Here is a 12,081-nt window from a genome sequence, read left to right as displayed (position 1 = left end):
AACATTCTTTGTACGCTTAAATGCCAACCGCACAACGTGTGTGTTTATATATCAAAAATGAGCTTAATGTTATTAGTTTTTGGTAGCTTTTGTCTTTCAATTTACAGTTTAAGATTGTTACAATAGCACGAGTGTTCCTCCAACGAACGTTGCTAATTTTATTGGTCGATTGTTTGATTTAAAATAGTTTAAGCGTTACCTTGATTCTTCCATCCCTGTATATGGAGGTTTTGTCCAGACCACAGTCGCCAATTTCTCTCCACGAGCGGAGTAGTATACATTATTGGTCTTTATCTCGGTTGGACAATACACGTTAGTCGGGGGAGGTTCTCTGTCCCCATTTGAACCTTCATTGTAAACATAAGCTGTCTTATATTCACAAACAGGCAAAACCGAAATTATTAACTGTCCTTCGTTATTAAACTGCAAATGCCGCAATTACGAGGTTGAATAAAATTACGCGCTGGAATAAAGCTCCAACATATCATTGACAAAAGCAAATGAAAACAATGAGTATTAACATATATGTTTTGGAATAAACTTTGTTTATTGCTGTTCCTACCTGCTAAAAGTCAATCGTTTAAGTTCTATGTCGAAAACGATATCAAAGAGAAGACGAGCGACACGTTACTCGCGAGTAATTACATACAAGTTTTATTAAACAGTGTTAATTGAAGTTACTTAACGCTGTTTCGATTTTAATGTGTTACTAAATAATCACCATGCTATTATTTACCGTAGTAGAGCAACAGTCTTTTATGCAGTAGCCAGTATAGCCGGGTCATTATATGTAAAATACCCTACCAAAACATCGAACATTTTATTATCAAAGTCACAGTATTATAACCGTGAACGTTCCTTTGAACACAGACACATTTACATAAATGTGTGTGTTAAGTATTATAACAATAAACACTTTAACACAGACGTAGATGAATTTAACTTACCTTCTTTTTGACGTTGACACATAAAATAGAAGGCCGCGATTTCAATTGCTACCCCAGCCCAAAACCAACTCCTGTGGCGATTGTTTCCTAAATAAAACACAATTTGAATACTTATTACGCGTAAATATTTGTGTAATTCTATAAATAAAAAGATATGTCACACTATGCGTTGCTGTTGTATGTCTTATGATGGTTGCTAATAATATTATTGTCGATTTTGGTTTTTGCAAAAAACAGTAAAACATATCTTTTTATTCCATTATTCAATTAAAAATTGTACTTGTTTTTATTATATGACTTACCACATATATATTTGCAATACATGTGAATCTATTAAATAAATAAAATATGTATCATTATTAAATCATTTTTGTGTTGGAATTAAAAAAAAAATACCGGTAAATATTTCCGTGCTAGTGCCGAACTCTCTCCTCCAAACTCCCCCGTCACATTGGTATGTCAGACGAGTATTGTGTCCGCTCTCCGTCTGGCCCGTAACGTTCGTTACGTCACACCAGTGACTATGAGGCACAGTAGCGCTATCACTGTTGTCACAGTAGGTGATTTCACCACTGGTGACCTTCACAAGGTCATTCAAGGCGCACATCCCTCTTAACATGGACACGTACTCTTGAGTGGAATCTCTATCAAATGGATGCGCTGGCTAAATTTCATAATCATTTAATTAGAAGGAACGTTTGATGTTAATACCTGATGATGATGATGATGATGATGATGATGATGATGATGATGATGATGATGATGATGATGATGATGATGATGATGATCATGATCATGATGATGATCATGATTATGATCATGATGATGATGATACAATACTAATAATAATTATAATAATAATAATAGTAATAATAATAATAATAATAATAATTATAATTAAAAAAAACAGTTTCATTCGGTAGACAAATTATCAGAACACATTTTCGCAAATCAACAAAAAGAGAAGTATATTTTTGAATTGTAAGAGTTATGTTACGAAGATTACCCTATCATCTCGTTGTAATTCATAAGCATAAGCTAAGATCTATGGCTACTTCAAGACTTCAGTGTGTCTTAAATACCGCTCGGTGCATTCGTTGTAACCGTAGGTCGAAATAACATCCCATTTCGTAAACTAGACCCGAGGTAAAGGCTTGAAATCAGTGACAGAGTTTAACCCACAATATGGAACTCGCTTTATTTGCGCGGTATTTAACATTTGCGGTATTTTTGAAGGTATTATATTATATTATATTATATTATATTATATTATATTATACAGCACAGCATAGCATATTATATCTTAGCGTAGCATTTGCATTTGCATTCGCATTGCATATTTCATATTATTATTCATTATATGAGCTATAAAACTGTATGTTATCTTTAATTGGCAATGATTATTAAAAATATAAAATTTGACAAGTATGTTTTTTTATTGAACTGCTTCAAAACAGTAAAACATGTTGCGTTTGATCAAGAACATGTTGATGCTAGGTATCCGTGTGCCAACGTGGCTGTTACTTCTCAACACTGGACAGTTCAAGACTTGAATCGTGTTTGGACGAAAGGGGTGAAGCCATCAAAGACTTTTCGACTTTGGAGGCTACGCATGCCACAATTTGTATTTATAGAAGATGTAACACCCTACGGCATGTAGAATGTGATGATGGAAGATGGATTTCAGACAATAAATTATTCGAATTAACTGATACAGATTTACCTGTTTGTGAGTAGTGTCACTATTTAATGCTAATTGTCCGTGTTCATTAACATGGTAACATTTCATATAAATATGATTTCCTTTGATTATAAATCGGATGGCTTTATTTGGAGAAATGAGACCGCCAATTTGAAATGAGGCCACGTCAGCAAATCTTATTGCTAAAGAACAAGTTGCATTTATGCAAGATCGTGCTTTAGTGTTGTAATTTGTATGAACAGATCTTTCTCTTGACACCTTTTGTATATCCGACAAAACACCAATGATGTTTCTTTAGGTGTGGAGACGCCATTGATGATGGTGAAACAGAAACGCGTGAAGAGGTTATGGGGCCGTCGATCACCACCACCTCCGCCACCACCTCCACGTTAGCGATATTAAGTTGAAGTTATATTGTAACAAACGCAACACAAATAATATTTCTTTTCATTTTTATTCAGTTCTGTAGTGAGGAATATTTTATGTAATTTATTAGTGACACTCCAGATTCATTACCAGGCGACAAAATGTTGATAACAGTATTTAATTTTTATTTTATTTAAGGTAAATGTCCAATTGATTATACAATTAAGGACAAAAGGACAAAAGAACAAATGCCGTATCGAGTCAAATACTTAAGAGGACTTACTCAAATATTGATGTTTCCCTATTTCGTTCACGCCATAATCACGGTACTGTTTATACATTGCAGCCAATTGTGGACTGCCTGGGTATGTTCGTGGTGCCACTGTGAGCGTCACGTCAACCCAGCAAGGCGGAACAGCAACTTACGCTTGTACTTCCGGTTACCAATACGCGGGAGGTGATTTGATTCGCACGTGTCTGTCCTCTGCGCAATGGAGCGGAACGGAACCAGCATGCACATGTTAGTTTATACATTTTTGTTTACAAGTTTATTCTTTGCATTGTATTGCAATATGTTATAAATAAATAATACCAAAGAGATAATCAAGTCCAATTAAATTCGACATTGTTAAAAAAACATCGACCAACGTTCTGACCATAGTAGCCCTAAATTGTTTTCTTTCAAATATAACAGGAAAACAAAAGGAAAAAAAATAAACATAGCTTAATGATGTATTTATTCATTTTGTATTATTTTAAAAATTGAAATGAACAGGTTGATTTCAGGCAAAGTCGCTTTGCTGGCATTTTACATACGAAATGGTGTATTTGATCTCCTTTTTCTGTTAGATGTGGACTCGTGTAGTAAATTCCCGTGCTTGAATGGGGGATCGTGTACAAACATTCCTGAGAGTTACACTTGCTCTTGTCCTGAAATTTGGAAAGGCACAAATTGCGAGCAAGGTTAACAATACATTATCTTTACTTTGAATTACGGAATGCAAACTAAAGAATTCTAGTTTATTACTGTTGGAGAGTATAAAAACAATAAGATTGTCATTGAATACTTTCTTGTTTACAGTTGCCTTAGTTTGCGCTCGCAATCCATGTGTGAACCACGTGCGCTGTGAAGACGGATCTACAATTTACACGTGTATATGTCAACCTGGTAGGTCTGGTCAGACGTGCGACATCCGTAAGTTAGTTTGTCTTGGTCACTTTAATAAAAAAAGACGTACGGACGTACGGACGGACGGACGTACGGACGGACGGACGGACGGACGGACGGACGGACGGACGGACAGACAGACAGACAGACAGACAGACAGACAGACAGACAGACAGACAGACAGACAGACAGACAGACAGACAGACAGACAGACAGACAGACAGACAGACAGACAGACAGACAGACAGACAGACAGACAGACAGGCAGGCAGGCAGGCAGGCAGGCAGGCAGGCAGGCAGGCAGACAGACAGACAGACAGATCTTTTTTAATAATAAATACAGTTACAATATAGGCTTTTGTTAATTTACTGTACGCTAAATAAATGTTGTAGTTAGCAAACTTATGTTCAAATATGATGTTATAAGATGCATATATATGTCTATTTTGAAGCTGTCAGTTGTGGCGATCCAGGTCCCAATGTTAATGCTATTGTGACAGTCCCAGGTTTAACCCTCGGGAACGTAGCTAAATATGCATGCGATCGTGGATACAATGCCACTAAAGGAAGTAAAGAGCGAGTATGTCAAAGTGACGGCACATGGAGTGGCGAACCCATTGTCTGCAAATGTAAGTCATTACGCTTTGATATCTTTAATAAATTCTTACTGTTTCTGAGTAAAATTCAAATGAAACAGTTTACTGCGTTACGTTTAAGATACCGCCCTCCTGATTTTTTTGTAGTTTATTGCAATTGTATTCTATTTCAGTCGCAGAAAGCTGTAACAGTTCCCCATGCATGAATAAAGCTACGTGTACAAATCTCATAGAAGACTTTAAATGCGCCTGTGGGTATGGCTGGGCTGGGAAAACATGCAATCTAGGTAGTTTATTAAAACTGCATGTCTTATGTCGTTGAATTGCATGCGCTCTGTTATTGAATCCTTGCACGTCACAGTGCGTATTTTAATATTATGTTTGCTTTCTCTTAGACGTTCAACCACCACAGGTAGCAAATTGCTCAAAAAGCATTCGAGTGAATGCAACAGAAAGAACGCACAAGGTTACCTGGTTACAACCGGTTTTTAGTGACCCAATGAACACAGAATTACAACTCACCTCTAACTATGAGGTCCCCAGCTACACGTTTCCCTGGGGCGACTTCACGGTCCAGTACTCGGCCACAAAACTTACGAACGGGTTAAGGACAGAATGTGTCTTCAACATCACTGTGAGACGTAAGCCCTTTAAGATAGTGTCTGTTAACGTATTTTTTCTCTTTATTTTTCTGTATAAAATACAATGATATATATAATCGCCGCACTTTTATAATTTTATTTATTTTGTTATTTTTGATCGTCATTTGTTTTTTATCGCATAATAAGTTACAGTGTTGTAAATATAACTTTAGCAACACCATGCGATTCGCTTCCTGTACCAAAACACGGAACAATTCTCTGCAATGACTGGAGTCCAGATTACGGTCAGTTTTGCCTGCTTGCCTGCGAGAAGACTTACTCCCCGAGTCCTCCCGGGAGACTGGGAACTTGGATGATCTGCGGAGATGACGGACGATGGTCTTCCCAACGCAACGATTGCGATTGTAAGTCATGTTATCACGATTGAATTTTGCACACATTTTCTAGAGCATTTCGATTGCTTTATTGTCGTGATGTATTACCATTTACACAGTTTGAATGATAACCGTTTTCATTTTCTCTTTCAGTACACTTGCAAAATGAAAGTTATATACTTTCCTATATCCAGACCTATTATGATTTTAGGTTCGAGGGTTGCAACGATACTCAACGACTGAGGGATCTATATTTGAATCATATGTTGAAACATCCGGACATTTCTCTGTTCAGTCGATTATATCCCAGTTATGAGGCAAGTTCGTCGGTACGGATGTACTGTAACCCATGAACGTACATTATGACAAGTATAACAATGTGCTTACAACTTTGAATATTGACACGTTATGAAACATGCATTTAGAAATACTTTTCTTTTTTCACAAAAAAGAAGACACAACTAATATATATACAACTAAAATTAAAGTATACTGTTAATATGACTTTGTTTTTTATAAAGTAACAGTTTCATGTTTTGTACCACAGATCGTAGATTTACTTTTGTTAAAAGCTTAATTGGACCCGAACTTGCTTTATGGAAACGCGCAAAAGAATCGGTGTGCAATAAAGTGATATTTAGAAAAACACTAAAAATCATCCCTAATGTTTTACCCACATTAAGAATCCATTATTCGATTAATTAGTCTGGTTTTAGTCGAAAGCATGTTATTTTCTTGAGGATGGTATTTAACCCGGACAGCAACCAGGAAGTGAAATTTTGGGATTTCATATCGTTATTTACGTAAAATCTATTAGAAATCATTGGAATTTGAACATGTAGAGACTAGTCCGAATTTCCTTACACTGAACAGTGTTACATCCTTTACACTGTGCACAGACACAGTGATGTAGCCAAAGCTCATAGAATTTCTCTCGAATTTCCTTATGAAATATTCGAATGTATGCTTTCGTGTCTGCTGGCGTTATGTAAAGGTCATTTAAGGTCTGTAAATTTTGCATTTGTATATGGTGTCAAAAAGTTTTGTAAAGGGAATTTCCATCATGAAATTATATTCTTAGTGTGATAGGTATTCGATATTCCAACAATATTCATTAAATATGATGGTGAATGCAAATTTAACTTTATATTAACTGGGTTCTCATCATCCCATTTTTATCATATTTTCTATGCTTTCAGAACGTCTTAAAAGGACATCCTGATGTTATTTCTTTCAAGTTATCTCTATAACATAAATATGGTGATAAACAATGCACGCACACATATCTAGCTGTGCGCTAATAAACACTCTGTATACATTTCAATTGGTTTTGTTTATTTCAAACTTGCGATAGAAAAGCTGTAACCTAATTTTGAAAAATGAGTTGCGTCTTAGTTATTTAATAGCGAACAACTTCAGTGCCTTAAGCGCTTTCATCTTCAAAGCAACAAGTCTATCAATTTTTATGACGGTAGCTTTTCAGCGTTCTCAGAAACGAAATGGTCTAACGACCGACCATTCCACCGACAGGTGCAAAGCATTATTCATCCGTGGTCCTCTATTTACTCTGTTTTTTATTATACATTGCAGATTATTGTGTGATTGTAATGTATTGGTATATTGTATGATAATTAAAATACAAATTAATGCCTTATTTCAACCAAAACTCATTGGTTGTTTTCTTTCGATGCAAATGCGACTTATTATTAATAGCGCATACATTTTTATGTATTTATTCACATATACTTCTACTTAGGCATTACTCTTTACGGGTACCAATTCAAACACAAGGTAAATATCACGAGTTGTTTGTCAGCCGATCTGATAACATAGAATTCATTGTGTTTACATTATATGTAGAAAAGTCGGATGCCTCAACAATAAGTAAAAATGAACACATTTTATCATTTCATAAAAAATAAAAACAGCTAACCGTGTGCAATGATTAGGACGCAAAAATACTGCATGTCTCACCATCATCTGGATTCCCAGTTAGGTTGTTATAAAAACGAAGCAGAATAAAGCTGAAAGCATACTATTGATAATCTTTGTTGGCAAATAATACAACAAAGTTATTCATTTTTCTCCACGTTGGAATTGAGCTTAAAGGTTAAAATCGTATTTTATTTACGGTCATGAGAAGAATACAGCAGAATTATAAAAAAACGTGCGTAAAGATGACAATATTACAGATTATATGAAATGTAAACACATATATTAACTAAATGAACAAATATAGAAAATTGCAATCTAAAGATGGGAACCGTAAACTCTACACTGGCAGCTGGTCCCTGGGGCGGATTCAAAACGGTGTGGGCTTCGTTTGAGTTTAACCCACAATGCAATAATTCACGAGGATGCACGCATGTTTTCAAGGTGAGCAATATATTGAACATATATAATATATAAATGTATGTTGAATACAAGTATTTGTTTTAAATAGGCGGCGGAATGGATTAAATATTTGATGCAGCATATATTCTTCATTATAAAAAAACACTACCAGAGACGTATCTACGTCTCTGACGCTACCAACGGGCCATTCAGACTTACGTGCGTATTCTTAAAGCTGTGACTACAAGAGTTGTTTTTTTTCAAAATTGTCAAAAAAATAGACGTCATCGAACATTTTAAATATAGGTCATAGTTACAAGTGACCTGTGATTAAACTATTTCCTTTTTCGGAATCTATGACAATATTTTTTAAATTTGTAATTTCGCCTTTTTATGAACAAGACCCTTAAATAAAGAGTTGTTAAAAATATCGTTAGAATGCCGTTAGAAATTGCGAAATATCCAAATGAACATACAATGAACAAAATAAGGATCCGGGACATAATCATTCGGATCAAATTCTAATATTCAAAATTGAATTAAACTTCACTCTATAATGAGGCCGGGGAGCGCTTGCCAATGTCAAAAGTAACGTAATTTTATGTGTAGAATTCATAATTACATTTACGTTATAAAGATTATTTACCTTATTTAAAATGCCATGTTATTATCATATCAGTTGATAATCACCGGATTGAACTATCATTCGGGGTATTTCTAAATAACGGACTTTTTTACGTCAGCTTTTACTCTATATAACACTTTCGTAGAGACGTTGGTCTTACTGTATTTAACTACTCAAGCGGGTCGAAAGCGATTATGGTTTTCCCATATACTATATTTGCGTGTATTTGCCAACAAATAAAACTTCTTCCTAGGTACAATGCAAACTACTGGCTTTAAGAATAGCTTTTTTGTGATCACAAACAATGTGTATCATTTGTGTCTAAAGACATAATCTAAGTTGACATAATGCAATGCTTTATTTGTTTATTTGTTCCGCCAAAAAAATTATCCGAATAGAAACTCTTGATAAAACACTACTTTAAATCAGAGGTATTTTAACACATACGCACTTCGAACGTCTATTTAAATTTGAAACTACACTTAAAAAATCATAATAACGGCGAAATAATTATAAAGATAACATGTGTGGAGTAACCTGAATATCCTTATACAGGGTGTAGTTTACCACAAACGGAACTTCTTTACAAAGACAGACGTGGTGGTAAAGAAACAACAGGGAGTTGCAAAACCTGGTGACTGGAAGCTTTACATAAACAGATGCACGACAGGACAACGTTTGGCATCCAAATTCATACCGTACTTACAAAACAACCACAACATTAACCAATACACGGTTCGTTATTTGTGAGCCTTCTTTATTTTTAAAAATTAATAAAATGATAGAAATGGAAAAAAATACATATTTAATTCCATGTAAAAAATCTTTATAAAGAAAAAAATTCTATATTGTGAATGCAATTACATTATGCTCTGACTTGTTATGCACCTTTGTTTTCAATTTTGTAGGTTCGTTTTGTCAAGCCTATCGAAGCAATTATAGACGAATGGTCATCTGTCACAGCCATTGTAGCTCGTTTTCTGAAATTCAAACTAGGTAAAGACGAAGCGTTACTTATCGAGGAACGTCTGCATGGGAAGTTTGTAACTTTCGTTACTGACTGTGGCTCAGGAATCAAGCGAGAGATTGCAGTTCTAGCAGCGTTCGCACATTTTACCTACCATGAATCAGGTGGGGAATTCGTGGTGTGTAACTTGCAAGGAGTCGAGGATCAATGTGTGTACACACTTACCAATCCGGTCATTCATTCAAAAGACGGTACCTATGGCGACACTGACCTAGGATCTGACGGGATTGACGCGTTCTTTCACCATCACGTGTGTACCGTCTTGTGCAGTAACCTAGCGAGGCCATCAGGTGATTATACAGAACTCATTTCAAACCAAGAACCGCCGCCTCCGTACGAAGAGCTCTTTCCTTACGGTCCTCCGCCAGTTCCATTAATCAATCTGTCCATACCTTCTGAAGAATGCAAGATATCTGCACATTGTATGATGAGCGTGGCTCATTAACGGAGCAATAAAAGTGAATGCTAAGGCATGGGTTAATAGTCCGATTATGATACTCGACACAGCTACAACCTTCTTTGACATTTACCCCCGCTCACTGGGATTTAAGTCGTCCGTTTACATTCGGCGCAGTATGCAGCCACGGCGCATTGGCTTATTTCCCTCACAGGTACCCATTTAGGCTCATTGGCGGAGAGGAGCAAGTGTTGGATCAATTTTTTGGTGGGATAGCCGTCTTAAAATATGCACTGTGCATGAATGCCAGAACAGACCATGGTGTCAGTTTTTTATTCTATCAACGTGCTGAATCGTTACTAATGGGTTACTTAACAGTTCGCGTTGATTTGCTTATGAGAAAAGAAAAAGTACACGGTAATAGATTATCAAGTGTATACTTAAGAAAAAAAAACTGTGTTAAAGGATACACAATATTCAATGCAATAAACAAAACTGACTTTATAATGATAAACACTGTCTAAAATCATGTACACATGTATGTACAGATATGTTTAAGTATATTTTATTAACCATTTTATTTATCAAATAAAAAGCTTTAAAATTACATGCTTTCAACTGATATATAACAATGAAACTCAAGAAAAAATATCAGCATACGAAAATTCATACCATGCGCTGGTCTTTCATTTCAGGAACATGATATATTGCTTAAACAATACAGAAGAATACACACAACAGAACACTTTAAGGGGAGGTCAATCAGATTGACGAAAACAAATCAAAGTTCTAAAAAACCGTCAATATAGGGATAATACACGTTTTCGAGGGCATGATCATCTGCGGGCGCTTGAAAAATCCGTTCCTGCGCACGAGGGCAGGAACGGATTTTGAGAGCACCCGCAGATGATCATGTCCGAGAAAATGTGTCTTTTCGCTATTATTGCATAAACAAATCACACATACCAAAATACATTAAAATATCATTGAAAACAATGCTTTGTTCATTCGACATCGACAAAATAATTCGATTATTTCAATACAGTTCAAGGTTGTGTTTTACATATGCCTCACTCGGTCATCATCCGAAATGACGAGGCTTTACCTTCGGATAGGCAGTTTACGATCTAAAATGTGTTTAAGCAGTGGATTAATGCAAAGTTGAAATGCAGCCGCGCGAATTAAGAAATGAGGAATTATTTTGAAATTTACAGCAGGATCGTTTAAGGTTCATAATCACTTAAATTTACAGCATAGTCTTTTGAAAGTGTTGAGTAAATAACCTTAACTTCATTGACGTTGTCAATACAATAAAGCTGTTGTCAAGAAAGTGCAGATGGTATAAGTTGAAAAGTGGATTGAAATAGTCATTGCCATTATCCCTGCATGCATGAGGAAACTGGTGCTTATTCAGTTCCCCATTTATGCTTGGAAAGTCGTCGAACGCCGTCGTCGAAGGCTGGAGAAGGGCAGTAACTGCGTGTGGACCAGATTATGGATATGAAAAACACATAACAGGGCTTGAACGGCACGTGAATCGCCTTGTTAATGCACGATTTCTTCCGTTCAAGCCCTCCTTTTGTCAAGTTTCTGCACCCCACCAGAGGACATTATAGATAGAGTTTATGCAATAATAAATGCTTTATATTGATAAATTTTAACATTGGATCTTAAAATCTCCAGTAAAAAAATCAAGAATTAAATAAAAACAAGAAACCGTCGGAGACGGGTGATGCTCCCCAAAGTTGTTTTTTTGTCACAATATTGCACTATATATTCAGATAAAAGGAAACGTCTTGAGGGCACAGTAGTTGGGGGGAAACGATTTTTTTTGTAGAAAATTTCAAAGGGCCATAACTCTGTGAAAAATCATCCGACCAGAACCCGCTGATAATATGCACATCTCATCTTGGTAGTGAAGCTTCCCATAAAGTTTCATTGAA

This window comes from Dreissena polymorpha, chromosome 3 (genome assembly GCF_020536995.1).
Source record: "Dreissena polymorpha isolate Duluth1 chromosome 3, UMN_Dpol_1.0, whole genome shotgun sequence".
Classification (NCBI taxonomy): Eukaryota; Metazoa; Mollusca; class Bivalvia; order Myida; family Dreissenidae; genus Dreissena; species Dreissena polymorpha.
The sequence above is the reverse complement of the archived record's forward strand: the minus strand, read 5'-3'. Positions refer to the sequence as shown.